This window comes from Brachyistius frenatus, unplaced genomic scaffold (assembly GCF_029030835.1).
Source record: "Brachyistius frenatus isolate BFR_SWC_R1_liver_20210118 unplaced genomic scaffold, ASM2903083v1 Contig_432, whole genome shotgun sequence".
Lineage (NCBI taxonomy): Eukaryota > Metazoa > Chordata > Actinopteri > Embiotocidae > Brachyistius > Brachyistius frenatus.
Genome location: NW_027211031.1, coordinates 140,951 through 153,269, shown reverse-complemented (window position 1 = coordinate 153,269; position 12,319 = coordinate 140,951). Strand labels below are relative to the sequence as shown.

The 12,319-nt window shown below is 47.0% G+C and overlaps 3 non-coding genes across 3 annotated transcripts; 2 read left to right on the top strand and 1 right to left on the bottom strand.

Moving 5' to 3' along the window:
- Positions 1-1,495: 1,495 nt before the first annotated feature.
- trnad-guc (transfer RNA aspartic acid (anticodon GUC)) lies at positions 1,496-1,567 on the bottom strand. Its single transcript has one exon. It is a non-coding gene; the product is annotated as a tRNA-Asp (tRNA).
- Positions 1,568-2,209: 642 nt separating this feature from the next.
- Positions 2,210-2,282, top strand: trnaf-gaa (transfer RNA phenylalanine (anticodon GAA)). The gene has a single exon. It is a non-coding gene; the product is annotated as a tRNA-Phe (tRNA).
- Positions 2,283-3,011: 729 nt separating this feature from the next.
- Positions 3,012-3,084, top strand: trnaf-gaa (transfer RNA phenylalanine (anticodon GAA)). The gene has a single exon. It is a non-coding gene; the product is annotated as a tRNA-Phe (tRNA).
- The last annotated feature ends 9,235 nt before the right edge of the window (positions 3,085-12,319 follow it).

Below are 12,319 nucleotides of genomic sequence, written 5' to 3'. Positions count from 1 at the left end.
AAAAGCAGGGACCTGCTCTGTTTCATTCCTTTTTGGTGTTTTGTGGGATTTGAATCAGACTACAGACTATGTATAACTGCTTCACAATCAGTTAGTTGCTACCAGTGCATCTGAAGCAGCTATTAATTTTTCCGCTTCGGTCTCAGACTCAGTGATTTGCTACCCTCTAAATGCCTGTGTAAATGCAAATTCTTGTACCATTACTACTAAATGACTTTGCTAATTATTGCACAATCGATTCACACCTAATAAGAGGCATAGTATAGGCAAATTAAAACAAACTGTTTGAAGAAAGATGAAACACAATCTGTAATTTTAACTTGATTTAAAAATAAGATATAATAAATAAAAAATAATCCCGTACCTGGTAAGGTCTTCCCAATAGGAGTCCCGCTGTTCAAACGCTGAGCTGCTGCAGACCGTCCAGCACTCTCCCAGACCCATGAGCTGATCCACATAACCCTCCATCTCCTTCCCCCCATCCCCGATCCCCACAGTGCTGTCCCCACAGGGGCTCTGCCAGTGGCTGATGTCCCTGGCCATCTGAACCAACAAACTTGCTGGTGATCACTTACCAAATGTTTTAGCTTTGTGTGATCACTTTTAGGACTATAGGTTTACATGCTTTAAAAAAAACAAAAACACACACCTGTACTTTCCAGTGTGCGATTCATTGCCCTTTTGTAGACAAGCTTCTATTGGACAGAAAAAGATTGATAAACATTATTAATACAACAAGGATAATAATCTATGTATCTTCCCCCAGACTATGTAGCTTTGTGTTGAAAGTGCAAAAAAAAAGTAGTGTTTATGGTGTGTCCACAATTTAATTCTAACAATGCAATCACCACATTTTCCAAACATTGAAATGCCTATTGTCCAGCTTAACAGCCACTGGTTGTGCTGCAAAATGATGATAATTAAGTGTACAAAATCTACTGATCGCTATTTATTAAACCATGGTGTGTACTTTATGTAGAGAGTAGTGAATGAGTCAGAAATCTGTAAAAGGCAGAGGGTTCATCAAAAAAAGTTGAACTCAGTCAGATAAAATTGCATGGATTTACCTTCCCTCAGCATTTGCTCACCAGCAGGTCCCGCTAACCCACTCTTAAGCACCCTTCCCCGGGTTTAACACTTTCAACCCTCACCGCCAGGGCGTTCGTGCCCCTGGTACCCCAACAGAAGCTTGGTGCCCCTGGGACCCCCAACATCAGCTAGGTTTCCCGGAAACCTTTTTCTGCGTGCACGTTTACACTGCATTTCAATACCGAAGTTGTCAAAGTAGTATTCTGTAAAGCAAAGCACACGTGAGCTGCGGATATAAACACTGGGCCTTATATGTGCGTGCCACTTACTGATCAGTATAGTCTGGGTGGGGCTAGCATTATAATTGGACAGCTTCATTCTGACAGGAGGCTACGTTGTTGTTCCTGCCATTTTGCCTTGGCCATCCTTGGCGAGTCGTCAGCAGCAGCTGGGGGACGAGCCAAAACTCCCCGTCGGGGAATCGAACCCCGGTCTTCCGCGTGACAGGCGGAGATACTGTCCACTATACTAACGAGGACCACAAGGACATCCTTTTTGACCTTTTTTTCGGCCGCGTCACAGCCGTTGACCGACGTCTCCCAGATGCCTCGCACGCCAGCCTTCGGTGTACGATTAAATTCGCCTTGAATGGATGGTCCATAATCCTCATGCTCAGGCTATCGGTTGACACCAGAGAGCCTGTTCCCTACCTACCTCCATCCCTACTGGCCCACCCACTTCCCTCCCTACCTTCGCTATTTCTGGGCTACTTGCTCCTGCTCCAGGCGCTCCTTCCCTGCTTCCTCCCGCCAGCTGCTGGAGCTAAGTTCGGTCTTTCTCCTCCAGCTCCTGGAGCCCCACCCCAGGCCCCAGCCTCTAACTGAACGGAAACCTAACCTGACAAGGTGCACTCTTATCTGTCCTCCAACCCTAGCCCTAACCGCCCCTGCCAACGCCACAACCTTGCTCACCAGCAGGTCCCCCTGACCCACTCTTAAGCACCCCTCCACTTGGTTCGTTGGGTTTGAACCCCTCAGTCCCAGGATGAATGAGAAACGTTGACTGAATTTAGATTTGAGTTGAACGTGATGATAGTCACCCATTTCTTTGGAATTTTTTTGGTCGTTTTGCTTGTTGCTCGATTTCGCCGGTCGTAGCCATGATCTGCTGAACTTCCTTTGCCGAAATAGCTCAGTTGGGAGAGCGTTAGACTGAAGATCTAAAGGTCCCCAGTTCAATCCGGGGTTTGGGCAGCAACGTCTATGTTCTAGCCTATGATAGCCATTTGTTTCTTTCTTCCTGTCACAGACCTTTTCCATCTTGTGTTGCCACGTCAATGGAGGCAAAGTTGATGGTGGTGTAAGAATTACAGCATGTACCAACTTTCGATGGCTCAGATGGTATAGGGGAGGACTGTAGAGTGAAAATAGAATGCGTCCTTAGGTCGTTAGTTCAAATCTGCCTCGAAGGAAAGGCTTTTAAGCAATTCTACTTGTCCAACCCTTCTTTGTGTTTAGCGATAGGGACGTCGACCTTCTGTCAGACCATTTCTGGAACATTCCAAAGGAAACATACTCTTCACTCAATGATTTACTGGGTACACCTAAGATTCTACAACTCTGAAAATTGGCAACAGAGATCCTTCTGAAATACTTCACGACATCAATGACAAAGCCAGGTGAGATATTTTCGGTGGTCTTTACGTTCACCAATGGGCCACATTTCATAGTAAGTCTGTGCTTCCCCCTCCATGTTTTGAACATTTTCGTGTGCAACGTGCCAGTAAGATCAGGAAGTGAAAAACCATCAGCTGGCTGGTTTCGTTGGGTTTTAACCCCTCAGTCCCAGGATGAATGAGAAATGTTGACTGAATTTAGATTTGAGTTGAACATGATATTCTGCCATTTGTTTGGAATTTTTTTGGTCGTTTTGCTTTTTGCTCGATTTCGCAGGTTGTAGCCACGATTTGCTGCCCTTCCTTTGCTGAAATAGCTCAGTTGGGAGAGCGTTAGACTGAAGATCTAAAGGTCCATGGTTCAATCCCGGGTTTGGGCAGCAACCTTTACATTCTCGCTGCTTGGTAGCCATTTGTTTCTTTCTTCCTTTCATAGACCTTGTCCATCCTATGTTGCCATGGCAATGGAGGCAAAGTTGATGGTGGTGGTAGAATTATAGCATGTACCAACCTTCAATAGCTCAGATGATAGAGCGGAGGACTGTAGAGTGAAAATAGCAGGCATCTTTAGGTCGCTGGTTCAAATCGGGCTTGAAGGAAAGGCTTTTAAGCAATGCAACTTGTCCAACCCTTCTTCGCGTTTAGCGACCGGGACGTGGACCTTCTGTCAGATCATTTCTGGAACATTCCAAAGGAAACATCTTCTTCACTCAATGATTTATTGGGTACACCTAAGATTCCACAACTCTGGAAATTGGCAACAGAGATCCTTCTGAAATAGTTCACAACATCAATGACGTGAGATGTTTTCAGTTGCATTTACATTCACAAATGGATCGAATTTCATAGTAAGTCTGTGCTTCCCCCTCCATGTTTCGAACAGATTCGTGTGCAATGCGCCAGGAAGATCAGGAAGTGAAAAACCATCACCTGGCTTGGTTCGTCGGGTTTTAAACCCTCAGTCCCAGGATGAATGAGAAACTTTGACTGAATTTAGATTTGAGTTGAACATGATATTCTGCCATTTGTTTGGAATTTTTTTGGTCGTTTTGCTTTTTGCTCGATTTCGCAGGTTGTAGCCACGATTTGCTGCCCTTCCTTTGCCAAAATAGCTCAAGAGAGCGTGCCTCGTCCGTCTTGTGTTGCCATGGCAATGAAGGCAAAGTTGATTGTGGTGGTGGAATTTCAGCAATTTCAGTTGAGAAACTTTGACTGAATTTAGATTTGAGTAGAACATGATGAAATTTTACCATTTATTTTGAATTTTTTTTTTGTCGTTTTGCTTTTTGCTCGATTTCGCGGGTCATATCCACGATTTGCTGCGGTTCCTTTGCCAAAATAGCTCAAGAGAGCGTGCCTCGTCCGTCTTGTGTTGCCATGGCAATGAAGGCAAAGTTGATTGTGGTGGTGGAATTTCAGCATGCACCAACCTTTGATAGCTCAGATGGTAGAGTGGAGCACTGTAGAGCAGGTATCCTTAGGTCGCTGGTTAAAATCCAGCTCGAAGGATAGGCTTTTAAGCAATGCAATTTGTCCAACCCTTCTTTGCGTTTCTGGACCGGGACGTGGACCTTCTATCAGACCATTTCTGGAACATTCCAAAGGAAACATCCTCTTCACTCAATGATTTACTGGGTACAGCTACCACTCAGGAAATTGGCGACAAAGATTACATTACATTTAGCTGACGCTTTTATCCAAAGCAACTTACAACATACCCATGGTACACCATCAGGAGCAATTTTAGGGTTCAGTGTCTTGCTCAGGGATGCGGGTGGGGGGAGCTGGGGACCGAGCCACCAATCTTCCGATTGGTGTGCAAACCAGTCTACTGACTGAGCTACAGCCCCAGGGCCACAGAGAAACTGACGGAAACAAAGACCATTCACACCTAAGGGCAATTTCTAGAACCACCAATTAACCTGAGGTTCATGTTTTTGGATGTTGGGAGGAAGCCAGAGCACCCGAAGAGAACCCACGCAAGCACAGGGAGAACATGCAAACTCCCCACAGAAAGGCCCAGGACCGGATTCGAACCCGGAACCTTTTTGCTGTGAGGCGACAATGCTAACCACTGCATCCTTGAAATGCTTCAGAACAGCAATGACAAAGCCAGGTGAGATGTTTTCAGTTCCATTTACATCCACAAATGGGCGGAATTTCATAGTATGTCTGAAAAATCCTGTGCTTCCCCCTACCATTTTTTGAATAGATTCGTGTGCAACATGCCAGTAATATCAGGATGTGAAAAACCATCAGCTGGCTGGGTTAGTTGAGTGTGAAACCTTCAGTCACAGGATGAATGAGAAACTTTGACTGACATTAGATTTGAGACATGATGATATTCTGCCATTTTTTTGGGGAATTTTTTTGTCGTTTTGCTTTTTGCTTATCTATTATAGGAGGCTACAAAAAACAACAACCCATCATCGTTATAATATATTTGGCATGGCACAAACCAGGCAAAAACCTTGAAATTTGAGCAAATGTTCTTCTTAGGGCCCGAGCACCGAGCATCGGTGTGAAAGCCCTATTGTATTCCGTAAACATTTTCTCATTCTTCTCCCTTTTTAGGGCCCGAGCACTGAGCATCGGTGCGAAAGCCCTATTTTATTTCGTAAAAATGTTCTTGGACGTTCAACGTTCTTATTCTTACGTAAAATGATTTGCCTTTTTGGAGGCTTTATCATATTAAAAAACTGGAAACTGGAAAGTGGATACACATATGTCTCCTGGCGAAAAATTTCGTATTCTAGTGGAGTCGCGAGTGGGCGCCCCCTAAAGAGATTCCCTGGCGGCCACATTTACCTAAATTCACGAAATCCGGTGGACACGTGTATCACACCCAGACATACAAAAAAGTTACATTGCACCATTACGTCAACGCGACAGGAAGTCCACCATTTTGAATTTAGTCGCCATTTTGGGCGATTCTGACAAGTTGTACTTTGTCGAACTCCTCCTAGGGATTTTGTCGGACCGACTTGAATTTAGGGTCTATGAATAGATAACATGTTTGGGATTAAAAGTTATCAAAATAATTCGTTTTCGTCGATGCGTGTGCCCGTGAGAGGCGGCCATTTTGAGCGTCTCGCCATGAAACTACGAGTTGCTTTAAATCTTATGTACATGGACCGACCTTCTCCAAACAGCACAGGTATGATAACAGCCCTGCCCTGAAGACCCCATGTGAGGTAATATTCGCTCATAGTCATAGCGCCCCCTGTTGGCCACCGGAAATTACACTTTTCATACTTTCACATTCTACATTGAGCTGGTTGATCCCATGAACGTAAAGTTGGGTCACGATAACCTAAACATGTAGTTGATGATATATTGAGACATTCGTTCGACTTTGTCAATGGGCACGTGACGATGCGGCAAAGTTGGATGTCTCGCCGTGACACAGGAAGTTGATGTTTAAGGACAAAGGTTGCTTGAAACCTCACGAAACGTGTGACATACATCCGGCGTGGTGAGACGATACATCTGATATGTGTTTTGCGAGTGGGCGTGGCCAAACAGCTCGTTCGCCGTGACACAGGAAGTTTATGTTTAAGGTCAAAGGATGCTTGAAACCTCACGAAACGTGTGACATACATCCGGCGTGGTGAGACAATACATCTGATGTGTTTTGCAAGTCGGCGTGGTCAAACGGCTTGCCAGCGCCCCCTGCTGGAGACAGGAAAAGAGATAAAAATAGCAACTTCAAGCGGGTATACACGGTCCCTCGCGCTGCACGCCGGGGAGACAGCTTCGGGGGGACGGCTTCAGGGGGACGGCTTCGGGGAGGAGGTGGCGCGCCGGAGTGCGAGGGCCCGTACATCACTGCTTGCAGTTTTAATTAGGGCCCGAGCACCGAGCATCGGTGCGAAAGCCCTGTTGTATTGGAACTTCAAGCAGGTATATGCGGTCCCTCGCGCGCTGCACATTGGGGAGACGTCTTCGGGGAGGCGGTGCGCTGGAGTGCGAGGGCCCACACATCACTGCTTGCAGTTTTTATCTGGATTTATGTTTTGTTTGTTCCTTGTATTTTGTGTTTTCTGCATTTCTTTCCTGTATCAATGTGCATTTCTTTTATTTTTGTATGTTTTTTTTTTCTCAAACTGCATTGTGCTGGGCTTTCAGGGCCACACGATTTTTAATGAAGAGTTTACTGTGCAGTAGTTGTGTCAATGTACTTAATGATTTTCTATCACTGCTGTACACACGAGAGGAGCTGTGCTGAACACACACGAGGGGGGGCCAGCAGCTCGTGTTTGCCCTGGAAGCTCTATCCGGCCATGCATGGTCGTAAATTCATACGTCTTCAACGGTCTCGTCTCACACCCGGAAGCTCTGTATATTTCTCGCACTCGCTTCTCTGTCGCTCTCTTCTGGCATACAGGAGTTTTACTGCTGTTCCCACATGGGCAATTTATTGGCGTTAACCGTTCAGTGATCACCGTTCGTTGTTGAAGGGGAAACTCGTTGGTTTAATTATTTTAGCGGTACTGTTAGCAAAGGTTGAGCGCTGCGGCTACAGTGTCCAGGCTCATCTCCACCGTCAAGTCTCAGTGACATTAACACAGTAGAAGTGTTGTGCCGCCGTGCACAAGTTTGTGCTCCGGAGCGCTTTCCCCCACCTTCCCCCAGCTTCAGCTACAATGAGTGAATATTTCAGCCTGTCGGACAGCGACGTTATCGGCTTCGACCTGGACCATACGCTCTGCCGCTACCATCTGAAGGAGACCTCCAGGGTAAGTATGTGCAGCTTGTGCAGCTAGCTCCCATAAATACGGTGGCCGTGACGCTTGGATCCGGATCACATCTGGATCAAAAAAATAGTTTGGATCCTCCAACGAGCTCAGCGGTCATATTCAGTCTTGCCGCGGAATGAAGACTCACTGGTGCAGAAATCCCAATAGCGCTGTCGGTGGTTTTTATTGTGATGTGTGCAAGATGATGCTACGCTCCCAATGCTGCAGTCACTGCAGTCACTCACAGGTTGAACGTCGGCGGTGATTCTCATGCATAATACGCTACATGTCTTGAAATCCCCTCAGAGGACTATTGACCAGCAGTTCCTCTTACAAGAATGCTTTTCTCCCCTGTTATTAGGGGCTACAGTCACTGCAGTTTCGCTGGGTATCTGCTGGATCGAGTCACAAATAACAAATAAATTACAGCTGAACCTCAGTCACTCATAATGGCCTGCAGTTCAACAGGCCTGGAGTTCATTTAATTTGTCCCATCAATGTCATATACTGTATATGACAATGAATCCTGTCTGTGCTTTATGCCACAATATACAACCCCAGAAGAATACAGTCTCAGTTGACTTTGTTTGATAATATTTATTTAAAATAAAAATCTGTCCCTATACAGGTGCACCTATTTGCATCATCAATATTATTTTTTTAATGACGGCAATGTTTTCTTGTTACAAGCAATTATTAGTTGTTTGTTCCTCATAAAAGACTAAAATGTCAGTGCAAACTTAAAGCTGCACTAGTTGGTATTTTTCGTATTAAGAGTGAATCGAACGACTGTGTAATGTCAAATGAGTCATTTTTAATGACAATGCCACTCTAGTTGAACACTGGGAGTGGGCAATGTGGCCCTAAAATAATATCAAGATAATTTAGTTTTTTTTTGCAATAATATTCATTGGCAATATGACAAAATACTGGGAAATATCTTACTATTAATTTCAAGAACAACAAAACGAAACAACGAAATAAGCGTTCTCGTATTATATGTCACTTTAGGTCATTGTTTTGGTTGGTCAGCTGTTTCCAGTGTAAAAGCTTTTTGCAAAACCCACTGTACAGTACCTGCCTAGCACCTAACAACAGACAAACACAGTTAGTAACTTGCTGGTTAACATAGTCTACTGTATTTAGCTGGTTAACTAACCAAATCAGAGCCAAAAAAAGTGAATATTGGATTTACATTTGTATAACCAACATAGAAATTGAACATATGGGTAATTGTTCGGTAGCACATTCACAATATAAACTTATTACATAATGAAACGTCAGGTGTTGTATTTTCAGCTTGTTCTCTTGCATCAAGGGGCTGAAAAATCATAAAGCAGCGTTAATTGTAAACTCCTTGATGTAGCAATAATGCAACCCAAATTCACACATCTCTTCTCAACACATTTTTTTTTGTGGTATTAAAAGTTAGCTGCAAGCTGCAGTGAGTTATAAGTCATCAGATAAGTAAAAGTTTATGATTTTACTAATCAGGGTCATTATCTCCAAGACAGAAAGGATGAAGAAAGTCTTTAATGTCATCTTAAGTTGGAAGCAAAAACCTGTACGTTCTTGGCATTCAGGGGCACATAGTTGCATGCCTTTATCATTGTGTTGGAGATAAAGTTTTAGCTGAATTTCAGGAGCAGGACCACGCCTCAACCACTCCCCCACTTCCGGCCACACTCCTATAAATATCCACCCACTCTAAACCTCGGCCTGTTCACGTTTTCTGCATCCGGAACCAGACCCCACACAGAAGAAAAAAAAACAACTAACCATCTTACCTTGGACCAAACATGGATCTGCTGTTCCTCAGCCCGTCTGACGACGACAACGATTGTTTTGCCTTCACACAGGCCACCGATACACCCAAGGGAAGCCCTCGATCTGCTGCCCTCTCCAAAAACCCCAGGGATACCCACGAGACGCCACCAACCGCCACCGGGAACACCCAGACAGCACATCGGAGCCATACCGCCAATCTCCAACAAGCCGACCAGCTGCATCCACCAGAATCCCTCTCTCCGTTCAATCCTTCTGTACGAAGGTTCCGATCCACAGCCGTCCTCCAATAACTCACTCACCGGTGACAGAGGGAGACCTGCCACCCCCAGACGTAGTCAACGGAAACGTAAGTCCCCTCTCTCTTCCTCCGCTCGCTCCAGACCCAGCGCTCGGGAACGAGTCTCCGACGACTCCGGCTCCCCAGCGCGCTGCGCTCAAAGCCGCCGCCACCGCTCCCGCGGTCCAGCCAGGTCCCCCGTCGAAGACGCACCAGCCAAGATCTCCGACCGGACCGTAGTCCGTCTGCTAAAAGCGTTAAAAGAGAAGGGGATACCTCACCACCGCTCCGACAACAAAGCAAAACTGTTCCAACTCCTCACAACTTTCCAAAAGTCACGTCAGGCAAAAAACACAGACGTACCTCCATCCAAAACACACCGGCGTAACGTCAACGACAGTGACGTCACCACGCACCTCCAAGCCCCGCCCTCCCACCCACAAAGTTCCGGGTTGCCAGGTTTGCAGCGCGCCACCTCTCATCCCCCTCCACTTCCTCCAGCAAACTCATCTTTGTACAGCGGCACCAGGATGCCAACTCTCTTTTCCTCTCTTCAATTTCCACAGCATTCAATTCCACCTTCTGGCTTGGATTCATCAGTCCGTACTACTGATGTTCTTCCACACACCCCTTTTTTCTGCCCTCTACTCTAGCACCGGGTTGCCAGGTCTTCTTTCCTCTTTCCCCTCTCTCATCCATCCACAGCGCCCATCATCACCACTGGGCTGCCAACTTACAACCCTTCTGCCCCCTTTCCTCTGGCGCCTCCAGCGACCTTCCCCAGCACAACGAGGGCCGCAGTTTAACCTTCTTCCATTGGAGATTCCTGGCACCGGGATGCCAGTCCCTACTCCTTCTTTCCCTACCGTCCAACCATCCCATGCTCTCTTTTCTGGCTCTGCGCTGCCGCCCCTCATCCCTCCCCATTCTTCCAACCCAGCAGTCCCACGGCCACACTACCGGCACCGAGATTCCAGCCCCCCTCCTCCCCTTTCCCCGGCTCCAAACACACACCCAGCACTTCTCCTTGGCGTCAGCGATTCCTCCACCCAACATACCGGCAAAAAAACCAACCTTCTCCCATCTCCGCGAACCTACGTCAACAGATAATCTCAGGTAAATACATTGACTTGGCACAACTCATCCTCCCTCCCCTCCACCAACACGCTGAACCTAGGGTGATCGATAGCCATGAGAGCCTCATTATCATGCGTACCTCAGCGCCAGCTCGCTCCAAAGAGCTCACCCCGCCCGAGTTCGCGTACGCTTTCTCCCTGTATAGAGATGTCCCCTGCACCCCCTAGCTAGGAGGACAGAGTTAGATAATTACCTTTCCATAATCCTCGACCTAGCTCTCCACTTTGGCAGGAGCAGGCTTTTACCAATACCACATCCAATTCGCTTCAGAAGCCGCAGCCCGTCTCCTCCAGTTCAACCAGGCCACTTACTGGGGTACCCTCGACCAGGAACTCTACTGCCGCATTTTTGCCGCCCGTCCAGCTCTCCCCTGCAAATTATGCAGCGCCCCTTCCCATCCCGCCTCCGCGTGCACCATCCCCATCCAACCACGTCCCCAAAGCCAACCTTCAGCCACCACTCACCCGACTTCCTAGTTATAACTCCTCCTTTATCACCTCCAGCCCACGGTCTCTTGACCATGAAATCAGTCTTCGCTCAGCTTGGCGTCCCTCTCTCTGAAGAGAAAACAGAAGGTCCTTCACACATCTTGGAGTTTCTCGGGATTACTCTCGACACTGTCCGGTTCCAAGCTTCTTTGCCCGCGGAGAAACTCCACCGCATCATTCTCCTCCTACAAAACTTTCTTCTTACTCCCTCTTGCACCAAACGACAACTGCTCTCCCTCTTGGGACATCTGAACTTTGCCTTGCGCATCATCCCCCAGGGCCGCTCCTTTATTTCGCACTTGCTTTCCCTCGCATCATCCACACCCTCACTTATCGATCCAGTCTCCATGGATACCCCCTCCAGAACAGAGATGCAGATGCGGCTGCACCTCCTCTCCAACTGGAACGGTATCACCTTCTTTTACGATGACCAACTTTCCAACCCAGAAGACATTCAGCTCTATACTGACGCTGCTCCTTCCAACGGTTTTGGGGGCCACTACGGCAGATGATGGTTTTCAGCTGAATGGCCCATCGAGTTCCGCAACTTCCTCCAAGGCTCCCTCCAATCATCTTCAGCAGTCCACGAAATATATCCGATCGTTATCGCCGCTCTCCTCTGGGGGCACGAGTGGCCAAAAAGGTCTATACTCATCCATTCTGATAATATCGCTGTAGTCGACATCATTAACAAAGGCAGAACAAACTCTCCCACGATCATGCCCTTCATACGCCGTCTCACGTGGCTGTCGGTCACTCATCAATTTATTCTCCGAGCTAAACATGTTCCTGGCCACCATAACTCCATCGCTGACTCTTTGTCTCGCTTCTCCTTCCAGATCTTCAGAACCTTAGCTCCAGACACGGAGGAGAATCCAACCCGTCCCACCATTTTCAGACACAACATTCCTCATTTGAAACAAACCATCGCAGAACTCATCGCTTTTTCCCAACAAGCCATCATCAGCAGCTTAACCCCCAGCAATCTTTCTACTTACTGGACGGCCTGGAACTCTTTCCGCTCCTTCCACGCCACGTTTAACCTTCCGTTCCCTTCCTTCGACGTGGCCTCCGTATGCAGCTTCATCTCCCATGTCCACTCAATTCTCCACATCGAGATACCCACCATTAAGGTTTACCTTAGCGGTATCAACTTCTTTGCAAAATTACTCACTGGCTCCCCTGC